Source organism: Argopecten irradians, chromosome 1 (assembly GCF_041381155.1).
Source record: "Argopecten irradians isolate NY chromosome 1, Ai_NY, whole genome shotgun sequence".
Lineage (NCBI taxonomy): Eukaryota > Metazoa > Mollusca > Bivalvia > Pectinida > Pectinidae > Argopecten > Argopecten irradians.
Genome location: NC_091134.1, coordinates 61,361,084 through 61,374,099, shown reverse-complemented (window position 1 = coordinate 61,374,099; position 13,016 = coordinate 61,361,084). Strand labels below are relative to the sequence as shown.

Below are 13,016 nucleotides of genomic sequence, written 5' to 3'. Positions count from 1 at the left end.
AAAATATTTGAATTTAATTCTGTTTTGAAAGAAAGTTTGAATTTGCATTGGTTCTTTTGACAAAGAATAGAGAAAATAATTTAGTTAAATGCAATAAAAATAATTGCAGGTTCCGACGAGTTTCAAACTCGTGACCTTCTGCGTGTTAAGCAGACGTGATAACCACTACACCACGGAACCTCGTTACCATCAGTAGAGCAAATAGACGCCTTGTAAGTTACTCCATTTTATGCTATCCCTTCTGCATCAATATTTCATATCGACATAGAACATTTTGTATTATATATGATCAAGTATAGATATGAATGATTTATTAAGAAACAAAACGGGAAAACACGAAAACGTTAAAACGACACATATACAAACTAACCATTTTAATTTAATAGCAGATATGAGCTTAAATTGATTTGGATAGGGACATTTCTCGAGAGGGGAATGAAGAAAAAAAGCAGATTCTCTGATGGAGTAAAAAGTTGTCTTCTCAATCAAGTCCAGATTCAGCAATACATTGTTGTATAACCAAATGAACAGCGGTTTGGTTTTTAATTCACTCAAGCCCTATCGTCAACAATTGTTGATAAAACAGCAGCAAAATGCACAGCAAGGGAAATAGTAAGCAAGTCTGACCTATTCTGCCAAATGACAACATAGGATGTACCGGTGAGATAATTATATCGACCAATGAGCTTTGCTGCAGTCTTCTTTACCAACCTGCATATCTCGGACATCGATGTAGTTGATTTCTGCTTACACAGTTGCACTTTGCCCCAAAACTCATTAAAATACATTATAACGCTGGCTATTGGCGCAATATAAAGTAATAAAAATAACAGATGAAACCAAGAAGATAAGCAATAACATTCATTGACATGTTATTGCCATGGTAGGAAAAACCTTAATCAATGATTAAATTTATTGTCAATTTTAATATTAGATAATAAGTAGAGTCAAAACAGCTCCCTGATGGACCCCGTAATGTCAAATCAACATTTAATTTACACAACAAATTCTTTATAAAAATCTATTTCAAGCAAGCTGCTGTCTAGAAGACGGTTTGTTGAAGAATATCATTCTTGATTTGGCAGTGTCATACTTTGACTTTTATTCATGGCGTGTTGGGAATGAATGCAGCATGTACCGTGTCGATATCGTTCCGTCTGGTCCTATCCGCTCTGTTCTTATCCTCGAATAGAATAGAACCAAGGATCATTTATGTATTACAAACATATACATTGTGCTACTCATTTTGAAAATCTTCAATTTGATGTTACTAATGTAGTTTTGCCTATTTTGCACACTCTTATAAAATTGTGATATCATATAGCCTTGCTTTAAAATATTGTTGTTGTTTTCTTAATTCCTGGCAATACAAGGATAGTATAAATACGAATTCCTGCTGATGTGGACGAGTTTCCTTATCGACATTAACACCTTATACGGTTATCAATTAAGAGAGAGAGAGAGAGAGAGAGAGAGAGAGAGAGAGAAACAACGTTGATTTTGTAATTTGAAGCTAATAAACGCGGATATCCTATCAACTTGGTATTAAGGCCTTAATATGAAAATAAAATAAAATGTCTTGTTCTTATGTAAAAATAAAAGAGGTTTCGGCGAGGTTCGAACTCGCGACCTTCTGCGTGTGAAGCAGACGTGATAACCGCTACACCACGAAACCGATATGCTACGTATTCTTCAAATATTGTCTTACGCTTTATCATGTTGATATTTGTTGACAAAAATATGCTTATTTCATGTATCTTTGAAAACCGATTTAGTTCATCTATCACTATTGCTGAAATGATAGAATGTGTGATGTTACTTAACGATATAAAATTCATATATGGGAAGGGATGGCTTCTTTAGTTTGGAAAATATAATTATCGGTCGGTTCAAGTAACGTGTTTGTAAAGCAAAATTGATATTCTCACATTTAATTATGCTATTATTACATATATATTTCATCAATTATTTCAAAGTGCATTTGGTTAATGTTATATAAAAAAAACATGGTGAAACAAAATTAATAGTGCAAAAACAAATTTATTCAACTTAAAGTTACATTTTAAAAAGTGAAGTTTAAATGCATACAAAAAATATAAGGAGGTTTCGGCGAGGTTCGAACTCGCGACCTTCTGCGTGTAAAGCAGACGTGATAACCACTACACTACGAAACCGATTTCTTAATGCACTGCCCAGATATCAATAGTATTTGTTTCACATTCTTTTCCCTAGGAGTTTTTTAACTGGAAAAGAAAAATATTTGAATTTAATTCTGTTTTGAAAGAAAGTTTGAATTTGCATTGGTTCTTTTGACAAAGAATAGAGAAAATAATTTAGTTAAATGCAATAAAAATAATTGCAGGTTCCGACGAGTTTCGAACTCGTGACCTTCTGCGTGTTAAGCAGACGTGATAACCACTACACCACGGAACCTCGTTACCATCAGTAGAGCAAATAGACGCCTTGTAAGTTACTCCATTTTATGCTATCCCTTCTGCATCAATATTTCATATCGACATAGAACATTTTGTATTATATATGATCAAGTATAGATATGAATGATTTATTAAGAAACAAAACGGGAAAACACGAAAACGTTAAACGACACATATACAAACTAACCATTTTAATTTAATAGCAGATATGAGCTAAAATTGATTTGGATAGGGACATTTCTCGAGAGGGGAATGAAGAAAAAAAGCAGATTCTCTGATGGAGTAAAAAGTTGTCTTCTCAATCAAGTCCAGATTCAGCAATACATTGTTGTATAACCAAATGAACAGCGGTTTGGTTTTTAATTCACTCAAGCCCTATCGTCAACAATTGTTGATAAAACAGCAGCAAAATGCACAGCAAGGGAAATAGTAAGCAAGTCTGACCTATTCTGCCAAATGACAACATAGGATGTACCGGTGAGATAATTATATCGACCAATGAGCTTTGCTGCAGTCTTCTTTACCAACCTGCATATCTCGGACATCGATGTAGTTGATTTCTGCTTACACAGTTGCACTTTGCCCCAAAACTCATTAAAATACATTATAACGCTGGCTATTGGCGCAATATAAAGTAATAAAAATAACAGATGAAACCAAGAAGATAAGCAATAACATTCATTGACATGTTATTGCCATGGTAGGAAAAACCTTAATCAATGATTTAAATTTATTGTCAATTTTAATATTAGATAATAAGTAGAGTCAAAACAGCTCCCTGATGGACCCCGTAATGTCAAATCAACATTTAATTTACACAACAAATTCTTTATAAAAATCTATTTCAAGCAAGCTGCTGTCTAGAAGACGGTTTGTTGAAGAATATCATTCTTGATTTGGCAGTGTCATACTTTGACTTTTATTCATGGCGTGTTGGGAATGAATGCAGCATGTACCGTGTCGATATCGTTCCGTCTGGTCCTATCCGCTCTGTTCTTATCCTCGAATAGAATAGAACCAAGGATCATTTATGTATTACAAACATATACATTGTGCTACTCATTTTGAAAATCTTCAATTTGATGTTACTAATGTAGTTTTGCCTATTTTGCACACTCTTATAAAATTGTGATATCATATAGCCTTGCTTTAAAATATTGTTGTTGTTTTCTTAATTCCTGGCAATACAAGGATAGTATAAATACGAATTCCTGCTGATGTGGACGAGTTTCCTTATCGACATTAACACCTTATACGGTTATCAATTAAGAGAGAGAGAGAGAGAGAGAGAGAGAGAGAGAGAGAAACAACGTTGATTTTGTAATTTGAAGCTAATAAACGCGGATATCCTATCAACTTGGTATTAAGGCCTTAATATGAAAATAAAATAAAATGTCTTGTTCTTATGTAAAAATAAAAGAGGTTTCGGCGAGGTTCGAACTCGCGACCTTCTGCGTGTGAAGCAGACGTGATAACCGCTACACCACGAAACCGATATGCTACGTATTCTTCAAATATTGTCTTACGCTTTATCATGTTGATATTTGTTGACAAAAATATGCTTATTTCATGTATCTTTGAAAACCGATTTAGTTCATCTATCACTATTGCTGAAATGATAGAATGTGTGATGTTACTTAACGATATAAAATTCATATATGGGAAGGGATGGCTTCTTTAGTTTGGAAAATATAATTATCGGTCGGTTCAAGTAACGTGTTTGTAAAGCAAAATTGATATTCTCACATTTAATTATGCTATTATTACACATATATATTTCATCAATTATTTCAAAGTGCATTTGGTTAATGTTATATAAAAAAACATGGTGAAACAAAATTAATAGTGCAAAAACAAATTTATTCAACTTAAAGTTACATTTTAAAAAGTGAAGTTTAAATGCATACAAAAAATATAAGGAGGTTTCGGCGAGGTTCGAACTCGCGACCTTCTGCGTGTAAAGCAGACGTGATAACCACTACACCACGAAACCGATTTCTTAATGCACTGCCCAGATATCAATAGTATTTGTTTCACATTCTTTTCCCTAGGAGTTTTTTAACTGGAAAAGAAAAATATTTGAATTTAATTCTGTTTTGAAAGAAAGTTTGAATTTGCATTGGTTCTTTTGACAAAGAATAGAGAAAATAATTTAGTTAAATGCAATAAAAATAATTGCAGGTTCCGACGAGTTTCGAACTCGTGACCTTCTGCGTGTTAAGCAGACGTGATAACCACTACACCACGGAACCTCGTTACCATCAGTAGAGCAAATAGACGCCTTGTAAGTTACTCCATTTTATGCTATCCCTTCTGCATCAATATTTCATATCGACATAGAACATTTTGTATTATATATGATCAAGTATAGATATGAATGATTTATTAAGAAACAAAACGGGAAAACACGAAAACGTTAAACGACACATATACAAACTAACCATTTTAATTTAATAGCAGATATGAACTAAAATTGATTTGGATAGGGACATTTCTCGAGAGGGGAATGAAGAAAAAAAGCAGATTCTCTGATGGAGTAAAAAGTTGTCTTCTCAATCAAGTCCAGATTCAGCAATACATTGTTGTATAACCAAATGAACAGCGGTTTGGTTTTTAATTCACTCAAGCCCTATCGTCAACAATTGTTGATAAAACAGCAGCAAAATGCACAGCAAGGGAAATAGTAAGCAAGTCTGACCTATTCTGCCAAATGACAACATAGGATGTACCGGTGAGATAATTATATCGACCAATGAGCTTTGCTGCAGTCTTCTTTACCAACCTGCATATCTCGGACATCGATGTAGTTGATTTCTGCTTACGCAGTTGCACTCTGCCCCAAAACTCATTAAAATACATTATAACGCTGGCTATTGGCGCAATATAAAGTAATAAAAATAACAGATGAAACCAAGAAGATAAGCAATAACATTCATTGACATGTTATTGCCATGGTAGGAAAAACCTTAATCAATGATTAAATTTATTGTTAATTTTAATATTAGATAATAAGTAGAGTCAAAACAGCTCCCTGATGGACCCCGTAATGTCAAATCAACATTTAATTTACACAACAAATTCTTTATAAAAATCTATTTCAAGCAAGCTGCTGTCTAGAAGACGGTTTGTTGAAGAATATCATTCTTGATTTGGCAGTGTCATACTTTGACTTTTATTCATGGCGTGTTGGGAATGAATGCAGCATGTACCGTGTCGATATCGTTCCGTCTGGTCCTATCCGCTCTGTTCTTATCCTCGAATAGAATAGAACCAAGGATCATTTATGTATTACAAACATATACATTGTGCTACTCATTTTGAAAATCTTCAATTTGATGTTACTAATGTAGTTTTGCCTGTTTTGCACACTCTTATAAAATTGTGATATCATATAGCCTTGCTTTAAAATATTGTTGTTGTTTTCTTAATTCCTGGCAATACAAGGATAGTATAAATACGAATTCCTGCTGATGTGGACGAGTTTCCTTATCGACATTAACACCTTATACGGTTATCAATTAAGAGAGAGAGAGAGAGAGAGAGGGAGAGAAACAACGTTGATTTTGTAATTTGAAGCTAATAAACGCGGATATCCTATCAACTTGGTATTAAGGCCTTAATATGAAAATAAAATAAAATGTCTTGTTCTTATGTAAAAATAAAAGAGGTTTCGGCGAGGTTCGAACTCGCGACCTTCTGCGTGTGAAGCAGACGTGATAACCGCTACACCACGAAACCGATATGCTACGCATTCTTCAAATATTGTCTTACGCTTTATCATGTTGATATTTGTTGACAAAAATATGCTTATTTCATGTATCTTTGAAAACCGATTTAGTTCATCTATCACTATTGCTGAAATGATAGAATGTGTGATGTTACTTAACGATATAAAATTCATATATGGGAAGGGATGGCTTCTTTAGTTTGGAAAATATAATTATCGGTCGGTTCAAGTAACGTGTTTGTAAAGCAAAATTGATATTCTCACATTTAATTATGCTATTATTACATATATATTTCATCAATTATTTCAAAGTGCATTTGGTTAATGCTATATAAAAAAACATGGTGAAACAAAATTAATAGTGCAAAAACAAATTTATTCAACTTAAAGTTACATTTTAAAAAGTGAAGTTTAAATGCATACAAAAAATATAAGGAGGTTTCGGCGAGGTTCGAACTCGCGACCTTCTGCGTGTAAAGCAGACGTGATAACCACTACACCACGAAACCGATTTCTTAATGCACTGCCCAGATATCAATAGTATTTGTTTCACATTCTTTTCCCTAGGAGTTTTTTAACTGGAAAAGAAAAAATATTTGAATTTAATTCTGTTTTGAAAGAAAGTTTGAATTTGCATTGGTTCTTTTGACAAGGAATAGAGAAAATAATTTAGTTAAATGCAATAAAAATAATTGCAGGTTCCGACGAGTTTCGAACTCGTGACCTTCTGCGTGTTAAGCAGACGTGATAACCACTACACCACGGAACCTCGTTACCATCAGTAGAGCAAATAGACGCCTTGTAAGTTACTCCATTTTATGCTATCCCTTCTGCATCAATATTTCATATCGACATAGAACATTTTGTATTATATATGATCAAGTATAGATATGAATGATTTATTAAGAAACAAAACGGGAGAACACGAAAACGTTAAACGACACATATACAAACTAACCATTTTAATTTAATAGCAGATATGAGCTAAAATTGATTTGGATAGGGACATTTCTCGAGAGGGGAATGAAGCAAAAAAAAGCAGATAGATTCACTGATGGAGTATAAAAGTTGTCCCCTCTCGAGAAATGTCCCTATCCAAATCAATTTTAGCTCATATCTGCTATTAAATTAAAACATTCATTGACATGTTATTGCCATGGTAGGAAAAACCTTAATCAATGATTAAATTTATTGTTAATTTTAATATTAGATAATAAGTAGAGTCAAAACAGCTCCCTGATGGACCCCGTAATGTCAAATCAACATTTAATTTACACAACAAATTCTTTATAAAAATCTATTTCAAGCAAGCTGCTGTCTAGAAGACGGTTTGTTGAAGAATATCATTCTTGATTTGGCAGTGTCATACTTTGACTTTTATTCATGGCGTGTTGGGAATGAATGCAGCATGTACCGTGTCGATATCGTTCCGTCTGGTCCTATCCGCTCTGTTCTTATCCTCGAATAGAATAGAACCAAGGATCATTTATGTATTACAAACATATACATTGTGCTACTCATTTTGAAAATCTTCAATTTGATGTTACTAATGTAGTTTTGCCTGTTTTGCACACTCTTATAAAATTGTGATATCATATAGCCTTGCTTTAAAATATTGTTGTTGTTTTCTTAATTCCTGGCAATACAAGGATAGTATAAATACGAATTCCTGCTGATGTGGACGAGTTTCCTTATCGACATTAACACCTTATACGGTTATCAATTAAGAGAGAGAGAGAGAGAGAGAGAGAAACAACGTTGATTTTGTAATTTGAAGCTAATAAACGCGGATATCCTATCAACTTGGTATTAAGGCCTTAATATGAAAATAAAATAAAATGTCTTGTTCTTATGTAAAAATAAAAGAGGTTTCGGCGAGGTTCGAACTCGCGACCTTCTGCGTGTGAAGCAGACGTGATAACCGCTACACCACGAAACCGATATGCTACGCATTCTTCAAATATTGTGTTACGCTTTATCATGTTGATATTTGTTGACAAAAATATGCTTATTTCATGTATCTTTGAAAACCGATTTAGTTCATCTATCACTATTGCTGAAATGATAGAATGTGTGATGTTACTTAACGATATAAAATTCATATATGGGAAGGGATGGCTTCTTTAGTTTGGAAAATATAATTATCGGTCGGTTCAAGTAACGTGTTTGTAAAGCAAAATTGATATTCTCACATTTAATTATGCTATTATTACATATATATTTCATCAATTATTTCAAAGTGCATTTGGTTAATGCTATATAAAAAAACATGGTGAAACAAAATTAATAGTGCAAAAACAAATTTATTCAACTTAAAGTTACATTTTAAAAAGTGAAGTTTAAATGCATACAAAAAATATAAGGAGGTTTCGGCGAGGTTCGAACTCGCGACCTTCTGCGTGTAAAGCAGACGTGATAACCACTACACCACGAAACCGATTTCTTAATGCACTGCCCAGATATCAATAGTATTTGTTTCACATTCTTTTCCCTAGGAGTTTTTTTAACTGGAAAAGAAAAATATTTGAATTTAATTCTGTTTTGAAAGAAAGTTTGAATTTGCATTGGTTCTTTTGACAAGAATAGAGAAAATAATTTAGTTAAATGCAATAAAAATAATTGCAGGTTCCGACGAGTTTCGAACTCGTGACCTTCTGCGTGTTAAGCAGACGTGATAACCACTACACCACGGAACCTCGTTACCATCAGTAGAGCAAATAGACGCCTTGTAAGTTACTCCATTTTATGCTATCCCTTCTGCATCAATATTTCATATCGACATAGAACATTTTGTATTATATATGATCAAGTATAGATATGAATGATTTATTAAGAAACAAAACGGGAGAACACGAAAACGTTAAACGACACATATACAAACTAACCATTTTAATTTAATAGCAGATATGAGCTAAAATTGATTTGGATAGGGACATTTCTCGAGAGGGGAATGAAGAAAAAAAGCAGATTCTCTGATGGAGTAAAAAGTTGTCTTCTCAATCAAGTCCAGATTCAGCAATACATTGTTGTATAACCAAATGAACAGCGGTTTGGTTTTTAATTCACTCAAGCCCTATCGTCAACAATTGTTGATAAAACAGCAGCAAAATGCACAGCAAGGGAAATAGTAAGCAAGTCTGACCTATTCTGCCAAATGACAACATAGGATGTACCGGTGAGATAATTATATCGACCAATGAGCTTTGCTGCAGTCTTCTTTACTAACCTGCATATCTCGGACATCGAGTGTAGTTGATTTCTGCTTACGCAGTTGCACTCTGCCCCAAAACTCATTAAAATACATTATAACGCTGGCTATTGGCGCAATATAAAGTAATAAAAATAACAGATGAAACCAAGAAGATAAGCAATAACATTCATTGACATGTTATTGCCATGGTAGGAAAAACCTTAATCAATGATTAAATTTATTGTTAATTTTAATATTAGATAATAAGTAGAGTCAAAACAGCTCCCTGATGGACCCCGTAATGTCAAATCAACATTTAATTTACACAACAAATTTCATTATTAGAAATCCGACTAGGTTCATTGTTCCAATACACAAATCATTTATGTATTAAATTTGCATCATTTTTTGAAAATCATTTGATAAAAAAAAAATGGACAGGGACCCATCGTGCTCTGCATGCCTGAAAATATTAAAGTTGATAGGTTACATGTTCCAAACACAAAAGTAAAATCATTCCATTTGCTAAAAAATAATGGAAATTGTCATGTTGTCATTTTTTATGTAATATAATATAGGTTTTTTTCCTACAGTGTAAAAAAAAGGATATTGATAAGGTCCCATTCCGCCTGCATAGACTTTTTCATACATATCGACATTATGCGAACTTGAATAAAACTTTTATCAATTAAAAAAAAAAAAAAAAAAATAAGGTAATTTGACAATTTTCACATATCAAAATATTGGCCTTAATATGAAAATAAAATAAACATTTCTTATGTAAACTAGTAAAAGAGGTTTCGAGCGAGGTTCGAACTCGCGATGTTTTGCGTTTTAAAAAAACATCAGACTGATCCATCTACCTAATAAACGAATCTGTGCATAAAATATTGTTTGACTGCAAAAGTTGCCCCCCCCTTCCGAAAGCTATTGTTGACAAAAAAGTATGCTTTTTCACAGAACAATTTTGAAAACATTTAGTTCTGACAACATTGTCAAAATTGTTTAAATGATAAATGTTTGTTCGATTTTTGTTCAAGGAAAACATTCATGGTTTGGGTCCTTCTTTAGTTTGAAGAATATTCCAACATAGATTGAACCGGGAGATAACGAGGTAAAGTAAAAATTGATGTTTCAATTAATTATGGGCTTTTTGACTGCTGTATATTTTAATCAATTGACAAATGCATTTAGTTTGGCATGGGAAAACAATTGAAATCAATAATTGAAAAACATTGTCAAGACTTAAAGTTACATTTACTAGTTCCCCAACTCTATGCCAAGCCAAAAAAGCGGCGAAGTGAAAATGGATTCTGTATAAAACTTGTTCATTAGGTGATGGGTATACATATGTAAAGATTGAACCAGTTTTGTAAATTGGCTTGTAATAGGGAGACGTGCAATTGGTCAATATTTGGCAGTACCGATAAACTTTGTTTTTAACATTGCACAAATATGCTACATGCCTTTCTTACTAAAAAAGTTTTGAATTTGCATTGGTCATTTGTGTCATAACCATTAATTTATTAAATGGAAATATGCTATTGCAAGTGTGAAGTTTTCGAACTAGCAGAAAGACCCTTTTCATGTAAATGTGCAACATATAATGCAAACAGTGGCATACCATAAAGGTTCAAATGATACAATGTCAAATAAAACAGATGTTACAAAAGGTACAAAGATTTTCCCAAATTTTTAACTGCATATGCCCTATGGGATGACGGGGCTAAGGATACAATAATTTGTTTAAGTAAAAGGTAGTGTCTTTGGTCCATCAGTGTGTGAACTTTGCGCTGGAAAATTTGAAGTGCTGTCGGACACAATTTTGAACTTTTTATCTGTAAACGAGATAGGGAATCCGCTAAAACATTGGTATGACCACCATGAACTTTTTAATTAAAAAAATATTATTAGTTAAAAAACACAAGAGATAAAACTTGCGAATCAAGCGCATATAATAATATTATCGCGTGAAGTTTATGTTTTGATGATATTGGTACTAATTGCGTGATTGTCAGTGAATAACCATATGCAATTTTCATTCTGTATCATATTTCAAGCTGCTAAATGCCAAAACAATTGGAAAAAAATTCTAAAATCGCTATGTTTTAAATGACGTTTCTTAACAGTGGCTTTTTTTACAAATAGATTCAGTTATTATATCGAAACCATTGGTTACAAAAACAGCTTCAAAGCCTATAGAGGAAGAATAGTGTACAAGTAATATTGTCACTTAAAATAAAAAACAAAATCAATCTAAAGTTAAAAAGACAAAACTACCATTAAACTTTGTAAATGAATTCAAATGATCAAGTCCTTGCCTTTTCCTTGTGCAATTTTATTCGAAAGAAGGGTTTCGAAACACCAATATAGGTAATTAACAATTCGGCATAAAAAGGCACGACCAGGAAAAAACTACTGAAGTGGCAAATTGTTAATTTCCAAAAAGGGATTGTAGTTCCCTGATTTGACTTTTTTCCTAACTACAAAATCTATTAATAAGGACTCATAACGCCTTTTGTAAAAGCTTGTCATATTGGCAAGCGTGACTTATTGATTAATCCAAAGTTTTCCATGTAGGACCAAATGTTTTTATCTGGTGCTAATGGATATACAGATTTTGCACATGTCTTTAAATTTGACAGAATTTCTTGACAAAGTACCAGTCTTTTCTATTTAAAAAGGAAATCATCAAATACATGTCAAATCATGAATTAATGCTGTTGCTTTAAACTTATGTAAGCTTTTCAAGTGCCTTACTTAATTCCTTTAAAAATTTAATTTCAGAAAGTCCCATAGGTAAACAATTGTCAAAATATAATTTCACACATTCCATTTAAACCCCTAATAAATGACGAGCAGCTGGGTGAATAGGCAACTATAAAAATGCTGACTCAATTGTCTGTTTTTTTTAGATAAGAATGCAAACTGACCTAAAGATTTGATATGATCAATGGCATCAAGATATTTTTAAGAGACAGTAGAAGCCTCCTCTGTAATACCGTCATTTATAATATCCCTTTAGGATGACATAAGATGATGTATCATTCGGTATTTACCAGATTCATTGGTAAACTCCTTGGGGCTAAAACTGATATTTGGATATGGTGACTAAAAAGGGCTACCCGTTTAGCAAGTAATTCTTTTTATCGATTTTAGCTTGAATTAAATCTGGGAATAATTCAGATGCAGACACTAAGTTTAGGACATTCATGTTTGTAACGTATCACATTTAAATGTATACGAAAAACTTCCCTGAACCCCTTGTATAAAATATTGAATTTTTTTCAATGTCATACCCTAAAAAGTATGTCCGCAATTTTATCTTCATAATTTATTCAAATTGAGTAACGATTTCTGGGTAAACCACGGGATAACTTTAGGCAGCAAATTTTTTGCGAAACGCTTTAAACGAAAAGGCAACTGGATGTTTGACTGGTTGGTTTGCATTTTGGAGCATTACAATTGTTTTGATCCCCATTGCATTTATGGAAAATTTATGGGGGAACCGACAAAATTGCAGTAACGGCCATTCAAAAACTTCCAAACAGGAGGCCTTTTGGGTAGACACTTAAACAGATTTTTTGTGCTGGACTTGCAGGTTATACCTCATGCCAGAGCTCCCATTCAACCTGGTCCCAATGATAACATTTTCAAAAAGTCG

At 33.0% G+C, this 13,016-nt stretch overlaps 13 non-coding genes across 13 annotated transcripts; all 13 read right to left on the bottom strand.

Annotated features, from left to right (window-relative positions):
- Positions 1-107: 107 nt before the first annotated feature.
- Positions 108-180, bottom strand: Trnav-aac (transfer RNA valine (anticodon AAC)). Its single transcript has one exon. It is a non-coding gene; the product is annotated as a tRNA-Val (tRNA).
- A 1,422-nt stretch (positions 181-1,602) lies between these two features.
- On the bottom strand, positions 1,603-1,675 carry Trnav-cac (transfer RNA valine (anticodon CAC)). The gene has a single exon. It is a non-coding gene; the product is annotated as a tRNA-Val (tRNA).
- Positions 1,676-2,101: 426 nt separating this feature from the next.
- Positions 2,102-2,174, bottom strand: Trnav-uac (transfer RNA valine (anticodon UAC)). Its single transcript has one exon. It is a non-coding gene; the product is annotated as a tRNA-Val (tRNA).
- A 186-nt stretch (positions 2,175-2,360) lies between these two features.
- On the bottom strand, positions 2,361-2,433 carry Trnav-aac (transfer RNA valine (anticodon AAC)). Its single transcript has one exon. It is a non-coding gene; the product is annotated as a tRNA-Val (tRNA).
- A 1,422-nt stretch (positions 2,434-3,855) lies between these two features.
- On the bottom strand, positions 3,856-3,928 carry Trnav-cac (transfer RNA valine (anticodon CAC)). The gene has a single exon. It is a non-coding gene; the product is annotated as a tRNA-Val (tRNA).
- Positions 3,929-4,355: 427 nt separating this feature from the next.
- On the bottom strand, positions 4,356-4,428 carry Trnav-uac (transfer RNA valine (anticodon UAC)). The gene has a single exon. It is a non-coding gene; the product is annotated as a tRNA-Val (tRNA).
- A 186-nt stretch (positions 4,429-4,614) lies between these two features.
- On the bottom strand, positions 4,615-4,687 carry Trnav-aac (transfer RNA valine (anticodon AAC)). The gene has a single exon. It is a non-coding gene; the product is annotated as a tRNA-Val (tRNA).
- Positions 4,688-6,100: 1,413 nt separating this feature from the next.
- Positions 6,101-6,173, bottom strand: Trnav-cac (transfer RNA valine (anticodon CAC)). The gene has a single exon. It is a non-coding gene; the product is annotated as a tRNA-Val (tRNA).
- Positions 6,174-6,598: 425 nt separating this feature from the next.
- Positions 6,599-6,671, bottom strand: Trnav-uac (transfer RNA valine (anticodon UAC)). The gene has a single exon. It is a non-coding gene; the product is annotated as a tRNA-Val (tRNA).
- A 187-nt stretch (positions 6,672-6,858) lies between these two features.
- On the bottom strand, positions 6,859-6,931 carry Trnav-aac (transfer RNA valine (anticodon AAC)). The gene has a single exon. It is a non-coding gene; the product is annotated as a tRNA-Val (tRNA).
- Positions 6,932-8,028: 1,097 nt separating this feature from the next.
- On the bottom strand, positions 8,029-8,101 carry Trnav-cac (transfer RNA valine (anticodon CAC)). The gene has a single exon. It is a non-coding gene; the product is annotated as a tRNA-Val (tRNA).
- Positions 8,102-8,526: 425 nt separating this feature from the next.
- Trnav-uac (transfer RNA valine (anticodon UAC)) lies at positions 8,527-8,599 on the bottom strand. Its single transcript has one exon. It is a non-coding gene; the product is annotated as a tRNA-Val (tRNA).
- A 186-nt stretch (positions 8,600-8,785) lies between these two features.
- On the bottom strand, positions 8,786-8,858 carry Trnav-aac (transfer RNA valine (anticodon AAC)). Its single transcript has one exon. It is a non-coding gene; the product is annotated as a tRNA-Val (tRNA).
- Between the last annotated feature and the right edge of the window lie 4,158 nt (positions 8,859-13,016).